The following is a 13703-nucleotide window of genomic DNA, read 5'->3' as shown; positions in this document are numbered from 1 at the left end:
CCATTTTCTTAATTGTTTTGGGTTTGTTTTTGTAGGTCCTTTTCTTCTCTTGGGTTTCCCACTTAGAGAAGTTTCTTTAGCATTTGTTGTAGAGCTGGTTTGGTGGTGCTGAATTCTTCTGGCTTTTGCTTGTCTGTTAAGCTTTTGATTTCCCCATCGAATCTGAATGAGATCCTTGCTGGGTAGAGTAATCTTGGTTGTAGTTTCTTCCCTTTCATCACTTTAAGTATATCATGCCACTCCCTTCTGGCTTGTAGAGTTTCTGCTGAGAAATCAGCTGTTACCCTATGGGAGTTACCTTGTACGTTATTTGTTGTTTTTCCCTTGCAGCTTTCAATAATTTTTCTGTGTCTTTAATTTTTGCCAATTTGATTATTATGTGTCTTGGCGTGTTTCTCCTTAGGTTTATCCTGTATGGGGCTCACTGCACTTCCTGGACTTGGGTGGCTATTTCCTTTTTCATGTTAGGGAAGTGTTCGACTATAATCTCTTCAACTATTTTCTATGGTCCTTTCTCTCTCTCTTCTTCTGGGACTCCTACAATGCGAATGTTATTGCATTTAATGTTGTCCCAGAAGTCTCTTATGCTGTCTTCATTTCTTTTCATTCTTTTTTCTTTATTCTGTTCCGCAGCAGTGAATTCCACCATTCTGTCTTCCTTGATCAAAAAAGCACCTTGATCAAAAAACCTCCACCAAGGTTACTTATCTGTTCTTCTGCCTCAGTTATTCTGCTATTGATTCCTTCATGTGTAGTTTTCATTTCAGTTATTGTATTGTTCATCTCTGTTTGTTTGTTTTTTAATTCTTCTAGGTCTTTGTTAAACATTTCTTGCATCTTCTCGATCTTTGCATCCATTCTTTCCAAGGTCCTGTATCATCTTCACTATCATTATTCTGAATTCTTTTTCTGGAAGGTTGCCTATCTCCACTTCACTTAGTTTTTTTTCTGGGGTTTTATCTTGTTCCTTCATCTGATACCTAGCCCTCTGCCTTTTCATCTTATCTATCTTTCTGTGAGTGTGGTTTTTGTTCCACAGGCTGCAGGATTGTAGTTCTTATTGCTTCTGCTGTCTGCCCTCTGGTGGATGAGGCTATCTAAGAGGCTTGTGTCAGTTTCCTGATGGGAGGGACTGGTGGTGGGTAGAGCTGACTGTTGCTCTTCTCAGCTTTTTTATTTCACAAAGAATATTTGAAGAAGAAGAACTGGTGTGGTATATGTGATTCATTTATTTATGTGGAGACTGAGTGGTCTATGTTTCATTCAAATACATAGGTAAATATAAATGTGGATACCAAAGTCTGGGGCTCAGGAGAAAGAGAACCACCTATATACAGTTGATGTGAACCCATGGAATAATTAGAGGAAAAGTTACTGGTAGAGAATGAGAAAATGGTAGAGAAGTAGTAGAAGGGAGAAAAGGTTTTTCATGGAAGTGAAGAGAAGAGGTGTTATTAATGGAGAAGATCATGCATGGTATTGAAGTCAAAGAGAAGTCAACCAAGGAAAGGTTCAGTGAACTTGACCACTAGGAAATAATTGATGATCATAGGGGGAACAGTTTTAGGATAATGTACCTATGTAGATTTCTGAAAACTGAGATGGAAATGTAAGGCAAGGAAGTGAAGGTGATGAACTTGGGACTAATATTTATTCTTGATAATGAAAAAAGGGAGGGCGTTAAGGCAACATTAAGACTGTCTATTTTGTTAATGTCTGAAGAGACTCTAGCATTCTGTTTGGCAAGTGTTGGGAGGTAGCAGAGTGGTGGGGAGAAAGATAATGAATCAAGAAGTGGTGCTTTTTTGATCAAGGCCCTAAGGAGGTGGCATGGATTGAAGAGGGAGAAATTGGAATCAAGTGAAGAAGCAAAAGATGATTCCTCTTTTAAAAAGGAAGTACCCAGAGGTATTTTTGAGAATATAATTGGGGATTATTTCTAAGTTTTTAAGTGGTAAAATTAACGTTTTGTAGAGTTCAATTTCTCTAAGTATTTTCCTTTTCATTTGATATGCAGAGATTTTACTGTTGAGTTAAATAGCCATCTGAATTCTCTGAAAAAACCCACAATCAGAAGCAACAGAAACAAATAAGTATTGACTGGATATATTGAATCACTAATCCTCTCTCGGAATAGGACTAGAAAATAATTACTTTGGAGAATTACACTCTGACCTCATAGAGTTCAATGTGATTGTCACACTTAGCCTGCAGTTCTGTATTTTATGTATGTCAGGCTGATCTCCTTGAGGTTATAACTGTTCAGTTATGATTTATGAAGAGTAATAACTTGATCTGTTTTTATCTCTAAGTATGAAGTACAAAATGACACTTTAGCATGAAATAGAAATCTTACTTTTGCCATGTATTAAAATATACATCCAGCAAATAATTTGAGTTTTGAAATGATTATTCTTAGAAGCAGCATTTTGTAGTAGATTAGACAGCAATAATAACACTATTAATAAGGACTGTGTACCAGTATATGCTACTATTATATTTATTCACTATAACCCTCATAACCAGTTGTAAGTAGAAAACACAGAAATCAATCATAACGTATTATAAATTGTCACAACATTTAAAAAATATTATCTACATGTCCATTCTCTGTAAAGCAATTATACTCTAATAAAAAAAATTTACGTATCATCTGTAGATCAAAAGAATTTATAGATCTGGGCTTCTTGGTACCTAAAGATGCATGGCTGGGTTAAGAGAAAGAGGGAGGAAAACTGGAGGGAAGGGACAGGTGCCAGGGCAGTGCAATTTAGACTCTGGATGTAGGAGTGAAAGGGTTCCACCACTCTTAATAGCTCCTAAGATTAGGAGTCTAGATAATGTACCTGGGTCATTCCTCAGGGCTGATCTTCTGTATGGCCATACCTACTAGTCTTATTGTAAAATGACTAACTGCATGAGTTACATGGCTTATTCTCCTCTCTGTTATTTGTGCCATTTCCTTGTAAAAAAATTCCTTCACCAGCCGAAAGGTTAAAAGTCTTTTGTTGTAAATGAGAGTTAACAGGTTTAAAATGCAAATATTCCCAGGAAAGATAGCACTTTTATATAACTTGATTTTAACAGAGATAATAACCACAAGTACTGGTTGGTGTTAGATTCATTTTTGTTTCAAAGCTTAAGGTAAATGGGGGTGAGGGGCAGACATACATTGGATGCATGAAATGAGGCATAATTGCGTAAAGGAAGAGCTTGGGTGTATAAAGGATGAGTCGCACTCAATTACAACTGAGTTCCTATAGGAATTCAAAGATCTATAGAAAGCCAAACTTGAAAGTATTTGTGCCTTCTAGAAGTAAAACAGACAGGTCTTTATTAGCTATAACTTTTTTTGCTTGCTTTTAACCAGTCTCACTTCATATAATGACGTTTTTATACCAGAGATTTGTCAATGTACAAAAGAATTTGTCATAAGAATCTCATCCTAAAACCATATTTTGTTTTGCATATCTAATGAAGTAAATGTAAGTCATAAATACATTGGCACGTTGTCCCTCTGTCAGCATAATAGGCCTTTTTATATTTTCTAATCCTTCACATATTGACTATAATAATAGTTATTTGCAAGTGAAGAACACACTATCCCAAATGACCACAATTTGAAATGCAAGTATAATTCCCTAATGAATAATAGCACATTTCAGTATTAGAAAGGGCTGTCTCTGAATTCCATTTCCACCTCTTAACTAATTTTTAGACTTTCAGTAACTTATGGTTTCTAAGGCTCAGTTTCCATATATACTTAGTAGCTACTTCTTGCAGTTTTAATGAATATTAAATAAGATGCATATGTAGCACATAGTAAATACTTAGTAAATGTTAGTGAACAGGAGGAAACCTGCCAGTAATAAAGTAGTGAGTTGCTTGCCTTTAATAGTAGAATAGTATTTGTTGCCTATTACTGTCATTTAGAAAATGATCTTTTTCTTGAATTTAAAATAGGTTGGAAAGAATAACCAGAAAGCCAGAATTTTTTTTTACTATATATGTGCGTAATATATATGTATACATATATATGTGGCACAGATTTATTAGTAATAGAAAATTCTCAGTTTTTACCAGTTTCCTGATCATGCTTAACTAAGATAACATTTTTGCCATACAACTCTTATTTTCTGCATGTTATTGTACTTTCTAATAAACAGTGGTAAATGATTGGAAGGAGAACTGGGCTTCTGGAAATGGTGAGGTTAGTGACAAGGATCCTTGAAAGTATTAGGTAGACAATATTTGGGTCAGGCAAACTCCTTTGGTGGGAGACAAGGGTAAACATGCCTGACATCCTCTGTGTCTGAGGTTAGCTCTGGGCCCTAATTTGTATCCAGTAAACTAATACTACTTTTAAGGTACTGGAAGTAAAAAGATCTCAAGAGACTGTTGATTCCTGCTTTCATAGAACCTACCTACTCAGACAAGAAAACCAGATCTATACGTCTTAGAGAAATAAAGACATAGTTTTTCAATACCTTTTGACCATTAGTTAATTTTTTAAATAAACATTGTTGCAAGAAAAACAGTCTTCGTATAGAACCAACATACTTTATAACTAACAACTTATTTATTAACTACTATATTCTATGCACTTTTGTATCAAGATTCCATTAGCTCCTTACAGGAAATTTCTTTTTTTTAAAAATTGAAGTATAGTTGACTTACAATATTATATTAGTTTCAGGTATACAACATAGTAATTTGATATTTTTGTAGAGTATATTCCATACAAATTATTATAAAACATTTACTATATTCCCTGTGTTATACTTGTTACTTATTTATTGTACACCTAGTAGTTGTATCTTTTCATTCCCTTCACCTATCTTGCCCCTTCCCTCTTCCCTCTTCTTACTAGTAACCACTAGTTTGTTTTCTGTACCTGTGAATCTGTTTCTGTTTTGTTTTGTTCATTCGTTTTGTTTTTAGATACCACATATAGGTGACATCATACAGTATTTGTCTTTTTCTCTCTGACTTTTTTCACTAAGCATGAAACCCTCCAAGTTGATCCATGTTGTTGCAAATGGCAAAGTTTTATTCTTTTGTATGGCTGAATAGTGTTCCATTGTATAGATATATACCACATCTTCTTTATCCAGTCATCTGTTGATGGGCACTTAGATTGTTTCTGTGTCTTGGCAGTTGTAATTAATGCTGCTATGAACATTGGGGTGCAAATTTCTTAGTCTTGTTTTAATGATGAAGAGTAACGAAGCTCAGAGAGTTGAACAGTTTGGGCTAAGAAAGCACAACTGGTGGATGGCAAAGCAGAGTCTCACTGCTGATGAGTTACCATTTTTCTGTTCTTAGTTACAGTAGGTAATGGTTGTATAAAACCATTTAATGAATCTTCTTATATGAACTCTGTTCCCAGCCATTTTTTCTTTCTTGTCAAGGAAAATGTACATATACTTTTTTTTTTTCTAAAGGAAGTATCCATTGACTCATTCTTAGTGGGACATTCAGTTTGAACTTATTTCCTAGTATTGGTAATGCATATTCATGAGACACTTCGGTGTTCAGGAACAAAGTACAACAATTTAACATAGTTGTTAAGATTTAGCTTTGGAATTCAACAGACTTGAAATCAAGTATCAGTCACATCACTTCTAGGTAAAGTTACTAGGTAAATTTTGCTAAGTTTCCTAATCTATATAAACCACATTTTCCTCACATGGAAAAGAGCTATAATAATACCTCGGTTATAATTAAAGGTATTATTGAAGAAAACACTAGCAAAAGGTAAGCGCATTTAACTAATGGTACCATTAGTATTTTTTTTTTTTTCGATACACGGGCCTCTCACTGTTGTGGCCTCTCCCGTTGCGGAGCACAGGCTCCGGACGCGCAGGCTCAGCGGCCATGGCTCATGGGCCCAGCCACTCCGCGGCATGTGGGATCTTCCCAGACTGGGGCACGAACCCATGTCCCCTGCATCGGCAGGCGGACTCTCAACTCCTGCGCCACCAGGGAAGCCCCATCCATTAGTATTTTTAAACTTCAGAAACTTGATTTAGTCAAAGGCCAAGCTACATTTGTTTTTCTCTTATACATCTCATTTTCTTACAACAAAATAAAATATATTACATTTTTCCAAACTCACTATCTCATTCTTCCCAGACTGTCCAAATGCTCAAATCTAATAGCCAGTGAATTATACTATTTGTCTAATTCAGGGGTCAGTAAACTTCTTCTGTAAAGTAGCGAAGTAAATATTTTAGACTTCCTTGGCTATGTGGTCAGTTGCAACTAATCAGCTCTACCATTGTAACATAAAGGTATCCACACATAGTACGTAAACCAAAAGTATGACTGAGCTCCAACAAAACTTTATTTTCAAAAACAAGCTGTGGGTGTATTTGGCCTGTGAGCCATAATTGGCTACCCCTGATATAAATTACTGATAAATAATCACTGATGTTTACTATTATTCAGCATATATACATATAATCACTTGTACTTATGCACAGTTAAACATTTAAAAATACTATATACATTAATTATTTACTTAAAAAGGGCGACCTGTTTTATCAGTTGGCACTGTTGCATACATTAGTGTCTCTCTTTTTTAATGTAATTCTGGATTTGGAGGAAAGGAAAGGAAGAAGCTACAAAAATTAGGAAAAATGTAATTGTCTGTTAGGTAGCTTTCAAAATTTTTCACTGGAGCCACCATAAAAAATATCTTTTGTAGCATGACACCCGCACACCATGTGTACACATGCACACACCTGTGTATGTGTGTTTAATTCTGATCTAAGCTATGCCATGCCATGCCATGCCATTTTATTATATTCTATTTCAAGCAAGCATAATATAAAACTAGACTCACTAAAATGACTTCATGATCTAGTAATGAATTATAAATCACAGTTTAGCAACCATTGGCACAGGGATCTTGGAAACTCAAGGGACAGATCTTTAGTGGATTCCTGTCTCAAACATCTTCCCTCAGAATATCTAAATAAAATGACTTGTCATAAAATTATCAGTTAACTTGGATCAAAACCCTTCACTAAAAATCACAGTAATACATGCACTTTAATAAAATATTTTTAAAAATCCCTGCTATCCTCCACCCATTCTCATTTCTACATCCTACTTTACAGAGTCCATCACTTTGAACTATGTTTACTTTTGGTTGGTACTTCCATATCTCTAACTAACTTTCTATTGCTATTACTTGATGTGTTCATTTGGGACATTTTTGAATTACTTCCTGCATGGATATCACGATTATTATCTTCCCTGATTCATTCTTCTCTATCACCTTTTATCCAAATTAGCATAAATGAGAATAGATGTTGGGAGACAGGAAATTCTCCCACATACAGTTTTTGTTTTATTCTGAGATTTTCAGTTATCTTTATTCTTGTACTACTCTTTTCTAATAATCTTTACGTGTGTGTACGCATGTGTGTGTGTATGTTTCAAACACATTATATCAATATTTGAGGGTTTGTTTTTTTTTTCTGAAGTCCTCCTTCCTAGAGCCCCCATCCTCTGGGTTATCTGCATCTACTTTAGGCAGTTTCCTCTGTGGTTGATCTTGAACTCCTTTCCATTCTCTCCTTCTCAAAGAAGGAAACATTGTTTTCTGATTTCATGGTCCTCCCTTTCTTCTATAACTCATTTTGCTGTAATGTAGGGTGGGCAGGAGAGTGATTCCTGCATATCTGAAAATATTTTATACCATCCTTACTGATTTTTTAAACCTTTAGAGATATTTTTGAGACAATTATATGCTTACAGAAATGTTTCAAGTACGGTATAAATAACTTTCTACCTCCCTCTCTATATCCCTTCTTCTCACTCTCCATTTCCTTCTTTCTTACCTTCCTCCCTTCATCTCTTTCTCCAGATAACTTTCCTGAAAACTTTCAGAGTAACCTGCTGACATTACTACATTACTCCTAAATATTTTACTGTATATTTCCTATAAACGAGCACATTCTCATACATAGCCAAATTCAATGATCAACATCAGGAAATTACTACCATCTAATCCTCAGACCTTAACTTTCTTCAGACAAGTTTTAACAACTGTCCCAATAAATTTCTTTGTAGCCGAGGGATTTGGTCCAGAACTTCTCATTGCCTTGAGTTGGCATGTATACTCTTTATACTTCTTTAGTCTGAAGAATTCCTGTTTCTTCATGACTTTCATGGACTTGACACTTGAAGTATACAGACCAGGAATACACGCCAGTTATTTTTTAGAATGTACTATAATTTGCATTTATCTGACATTTACTCATGCTTAGATTTGGTTGTGCATCTTTGGCAAGACAATCACACACATGATGCTGTGTTCTTAATGCATACTGTTAGGTAACAAACATTTTTGATTTATATCATTTAGTGCTGAGGTTTACTTTGATAACTTGATTAAGGTGGTGTCTGCTCAGCTCCCATTGTAAACCTTTCCCCCTTTGTAATTGATCATTACAGATCTTCCTCAACTTATGATGGGCTTATGTCCCCACAACCCCATCCTAAGTTGAAATTATCATAAGTCAAAAATGAGTTTAACACACCTAATCTACCGAGCATCATAGTTTAGACTACCCTTGCTTAAACGTGCTCAGAACACTTCCATTGGCCTACAGTTGAACAGAACTAAGTGCTGAATATCTCATGTAATTTATTGAATACTGTACTGAAAGTGAAAAACAGAGTGGTTGTATGGGTACAGATGTTTGCAAGTATATGGGTTGTTTATCCCTGCAATCATGCAGCTGACTAGGAGCTGTGGCTTGTTGCTATTGCCCAGCACCACGAGAGAGGATATTACCATGTATCAGTGGGCTGGGAAAAGATAAAAATTTAAAAATTGAAGTTTGGTTTTGACTAAATACGTTTCATTTTGTAGCATTATAAAGTTGAAAAATAGTAAGTTGACCATCTGGACTATCTGTATTTTGTTGGGAAGTACTTTGATACCTATTTTATTCAATGGGTTATAATTGATGACTACCACTATTTAATTAAATACTCAGTTGCCCCATATTGTCTTGTCGAAGTCTGTTCAGTTTGAGCTTCTATATCGTTTTGACGTATCTTCAGAATTCCTTGAGCAATTACTTGCTCTGTGGCATACAGTATTCCAGGCCCTTTTTTTCTTTTATGAGCGTATAGTTGATTTACAATGTTATGTTATTTTCAGGTGTATAGCAAAGTGAATCTGTTATACATATCCATATATTCACTCTTTTTTAGTTTCTTTTCCCATATAGGTCCAGGCCCATCTTGTATTTTCCCTAGCCTAGCTCGGAAATCAGACATTTCTCCAAGAACCCTTGCTTTGTTTTAGTGGAGAATACTATCTGTACTGAGAAATACAAATCTGGATGCTAAGTTTGCTCATTGCTTATAAGGTGTCACTGTTTGATGGCCATCTCAGTTGTCAGAGTTAAGGAACTAAGGAATATATGCATATATAGATAGATAGATATACACACATAGATCCTGAAGACTGAGGCTACTACATCAACATGGCTTAATTGTTTGGATTTATTAATGTCATCTGCTGTTGTTTTGATATGTTCACCTGCACACACACATACATACTCACATTTACACCTACATTAATTTCCTTATCTAATTATCTCTCTGTATCTACATATCTATATTTGTACCTGTATCTAAATCCATATGCGTATATGTGTATGTATATATATAATTTATTATATATATATAAAATAAATTGAGAGTTCCTCTGTAGTTAAAAGTATAAGTATTCTAACCAAATTATTTCTAGGGTTGAAGTAACTCCTACATCAGACTTTTATATGCCCATTAAGCACTAGGAAAAGTGAGACACAGATGGCCTATTCCTGTAGGTTCATCTAGTACCAATATACCGGAAGCACTTTATCAAGCAAAGACATCAAGCTAATAAAACAGATTCCACAGTTTTTAACTTTCACATTGAATTATTAAATAATTATTAAATTAGTATTTCAAGGAATATATTAAATGTTTAAAAATGAGGATACATTAAATGTTTATAACTGTACATTCATTTAAAAATGATATATACACTGCATAAAATACATAAAATTAGCTAGGTCGTTTGTGACCGCCTAGAGAGGTAGGATAGGGAGGGTGGGAGGGAGGGAGTCACAGGAGGGAAGAGAAATGGGAACATGTGTATATGTATAACTGATTCACTTTGTTATAAAGCAGGAACTAACACACCATTGTAAAGCAATTATACTCCAATAAAGATGTTAAAAAAATACATAAAATTATATAACTATACATTCATTTATTTAATGTGTACTAGTATATTCACTTATTCCTACTTTGCTTGTCTTAGAATAAATAATGTTTCTACTCCACAAATAAGGAAACTAGGCCATTGGATGCTAAATGACTCTTAGCAAGGGAGTGATATAATTAAGAAAATTATCTAGATCAAATGCATTCTTTTTAATCATCATATAATTTTCTATAATACTGGGCTAACTACATTATTCTATCATTCTTTTATGGTTGGACATTCAAAGTTTATCCTGTTTTGTTTTGTCTATTTAGATTCCAAGAATTATAAATGCCCCATCAAAGTTTAGGAACATTTAAATTTTAATAAATTTTGCTGATGTGTTTATACAACAATTATTTTAAATATTTTCTCATAATCTAGGTCATTAATATGCAGAAAAGGATGACACCTCCCAGTGGCTTAAAACTAAGTGTTCACTGCATATTTTGCATTTGTAAAGTGTTATGGGGTCTAAAAATAATAAAATTTAAAAACACTGGTTTCTAGAAAACTGTGTGTGGAATAAAGAATTAATATTATTTGTGAAGATACACTGAATGTGATTCATATTAGGGCTCTACAAATAATGAGTAAAAACACTGGTTTCTAGAAAACTGTGTGTGGAATAAAGAATTAATATTATTTGTGAAGATACACTGAATGTGATTCATATTAGGGCTCTACAAATAATGAGTAAAAATGCAGGATAAATGTGAATTTTGAGAGGGTTACTTAGCCAAGACTTTTGAATGAGATGAGTTTTCAGCTGCTTTTAGCAGGAGAGGAGAAAGTACAGTTAGAAATCAGTAGTTCCCAAATATTTTTCTGTTATCTGCCAGCTAAGGCAAAATCCTACCAGCCATTTAAAGTACCTTCCTTATATACATTTTCTCAACCTTTATGATAAATTTAATTTTGAAAAGTTATCATTTATTACCATGGAGTAATTTCCTGCAGACTTTTTGAGCAAAGCTTTCATAGATAAATTTAATCTTAGTACAGTAGCCCTTTCTCCTAGGCTATATTTGGAGCTTCCACTCATTTAAAGCATATAATTTTTTATAAAAGATTGCAGCTATGAAATAGCCTCCTGTTATAAGCAAAATTGTAATGATGAAAAATATCACCTCTATTTTGGTACCTGTATGAAATTACCAGCAGTATTTCATATAGATGAAAAAGTGTACATTGACATTTAAATCTATTACATATTATGCCCCTTTCTATATTTTTGATTTACTAGTGTAAATCCTCATACAACTTTGTTTTTTACGCTACATACTATAATTATAGGGAATAAATAAATTTTGTCATGTAAATTGAGCTCTTGGGGAAATTTTATTACTGGGAACATCTTCTGGGAGAGAAAAAAGATTATATATTCTCATAACCACATAGAAAAATTCCAAGTTTTCGATTGCTGTCAGTATCTTAATAGATGACCCTCTTCAGAAAATAAAAAATAATAATACGGGCGCTTTGGGCCAAGCTAACGTTGTACTCAGGAAGACTGTGTTTAAATCCAGGCTTTGAGTGTCATCTATAGTTATAACCCTAACAAGTCCCACACTGTTGTTCCTAAATGTCCAGATGAAAGGACTTTTTGGTTCTCCACGGTTTTCTTCATGATAAAGAGGTCAACTTCACCTTTAGGTATCGCCTTCTGTTTGGTGATACTTGCTATGTACACTTTGGGAATAGATTTCTTTCTCTGTATAATGCTTGGGGTCTGCCATTGAATAAAAGAAAAAAACATTTTCAATAGAAGCTGTGTTTGTGTGTAGAATAAGACAGGAGTTGGCCTTCTATGTGGATTTTTCCTCTGAGGCTTTTTTACCTGACTCAGTTTCTACTTTTTAAAGTAGCCTGTGAAAGTTTAATAAGCAGTTTGTGGAATCTTTAAGGAATGCAAGCCTTTTGTGTTCTGTTGTTGAAATATAGAACTGATTCTCACTTGATGTCAGAAGTGCTACCTCTATTAATAAGTTGACAACTGTTCCAAAATACATCTTTTTGGAGAACATTTTTGAATTGGAGAAATAAACTAGAATAGAAATATAAACAACAAAAAAAGTAGAACATTAGCCATTTTTAATTTTTCTACTTTTGCCTAGTGGCAATGCAACACTAGGCAGCAAGTTTGTATCTTTTTTTTTTTTTTTTTTTTTTTTTTTTTTTTTTTTTTGCAGTAACTGGGCCTCTCACTGTTGTGGCCTCTCCCGTTGCGGAGCACAGGCTCCGGACGCGCAGGCTCAGCGGCCATGGCTCACAGGCCCAGCCGCTCCACGGCATGTGGGATCCTCCCGGACCGGGGCACGAACCCGTGTCCCCTGCATCGGCAGGCAGACTCTGAACCACTGCGCCACCAGGGAAGCCCAAGTTTGTATCTTTTAAACATACTTCTCCCAAATTCTTTTTTTTTAATTTATAGAATTTATTTATTAGAGAAGTTTTGGGCTTACCAAAGAAAAATGAGCTCTACAGCGAGTTCTTGTATATTTTCTTCTCCTTCCTGCATACCCCCTCCCTCAATAGTTTCTCTACGATAACTTCTTGCATTAATGTGGTACATTTGTTACAGTTGTTGAGCCAATATTAATACATTGTAATGAACTAAAGTCAGTAGTTTACATTAGGGTTCACTCTTCCTATTGTACAGTTCAATGGGTTTTGACAAATGATAATGTCAATATTATACAGAATAGGTCCACTGTCCTACAAATGCCTGGTGCTCCACCAATATATCCTTTCCTCCCCAAATCCTGGCAGCTACTGATCTTTTTACTGTCTCTATGATTTTACCTTTTTCAGTATGTCATACAGTTAGAACCATATAGTATGTAACCTTTTCAGGCTGGTTTCTTTCACTCTGCAGTATGCATTTAAGGTTCCTCAATGTCTTGTCCTTGTTTAATATGTCACTTCTATCACAGAATAGCATTGCATTGTATAGATTTGTCACAGTTTATCCATTCATCTATTGAAAGTCATCTTGGTGGCATTCAATTTTTGGCGATTATGAGTAAAACTGCTATAAACATTTGTGTGCAGGATTTTGTGTGGATGTAGGTTTTCAACTTATTTGGGTAAATACTTATGCATCTGATTGCTCGATCATATGGTAAAACTATGTTTAGTTTTGTTAACAAAAACCTTGCCAAACTATCTTTCAAAGTGGCTGTATCATTTTGCATTCCCACCATCAAAGAATGAGAGTTCCTGTTGGTCCACATCCTCCCAGCATTTGATGTTGTCAGTGTTTTGGATTTTAGCCATTCTGTAGGTGTGTAGTGATATCTCCATATTTTAATTTGAAATTCCCTGATGACATATGGTATCAAGCATCATTTCATATGCTTATTTACCATCTGTATATTTTCTTTCATGAGGTGACTGTTCAGATTGCCTGTCTACTTTTTAA

The sequence above is a fragment of the Phocoena phocoena genome, chromosome 5 (genome assembly GCF_963924675.1).
Source record: "Phocoena phocoena chromosome 5, mPhoPho1.1, whole genome shotgun sequence".
In the NCBI taxonomy this organism is placed as follows: Eukaryota; Metazoa; Chordata; class Mammalia; order Artiodactyla; family Phocoenidae; genus Phocoena; species Phocoena phocoena.
Note: the sequence above shows the minus strand (reverse complement) of the source record.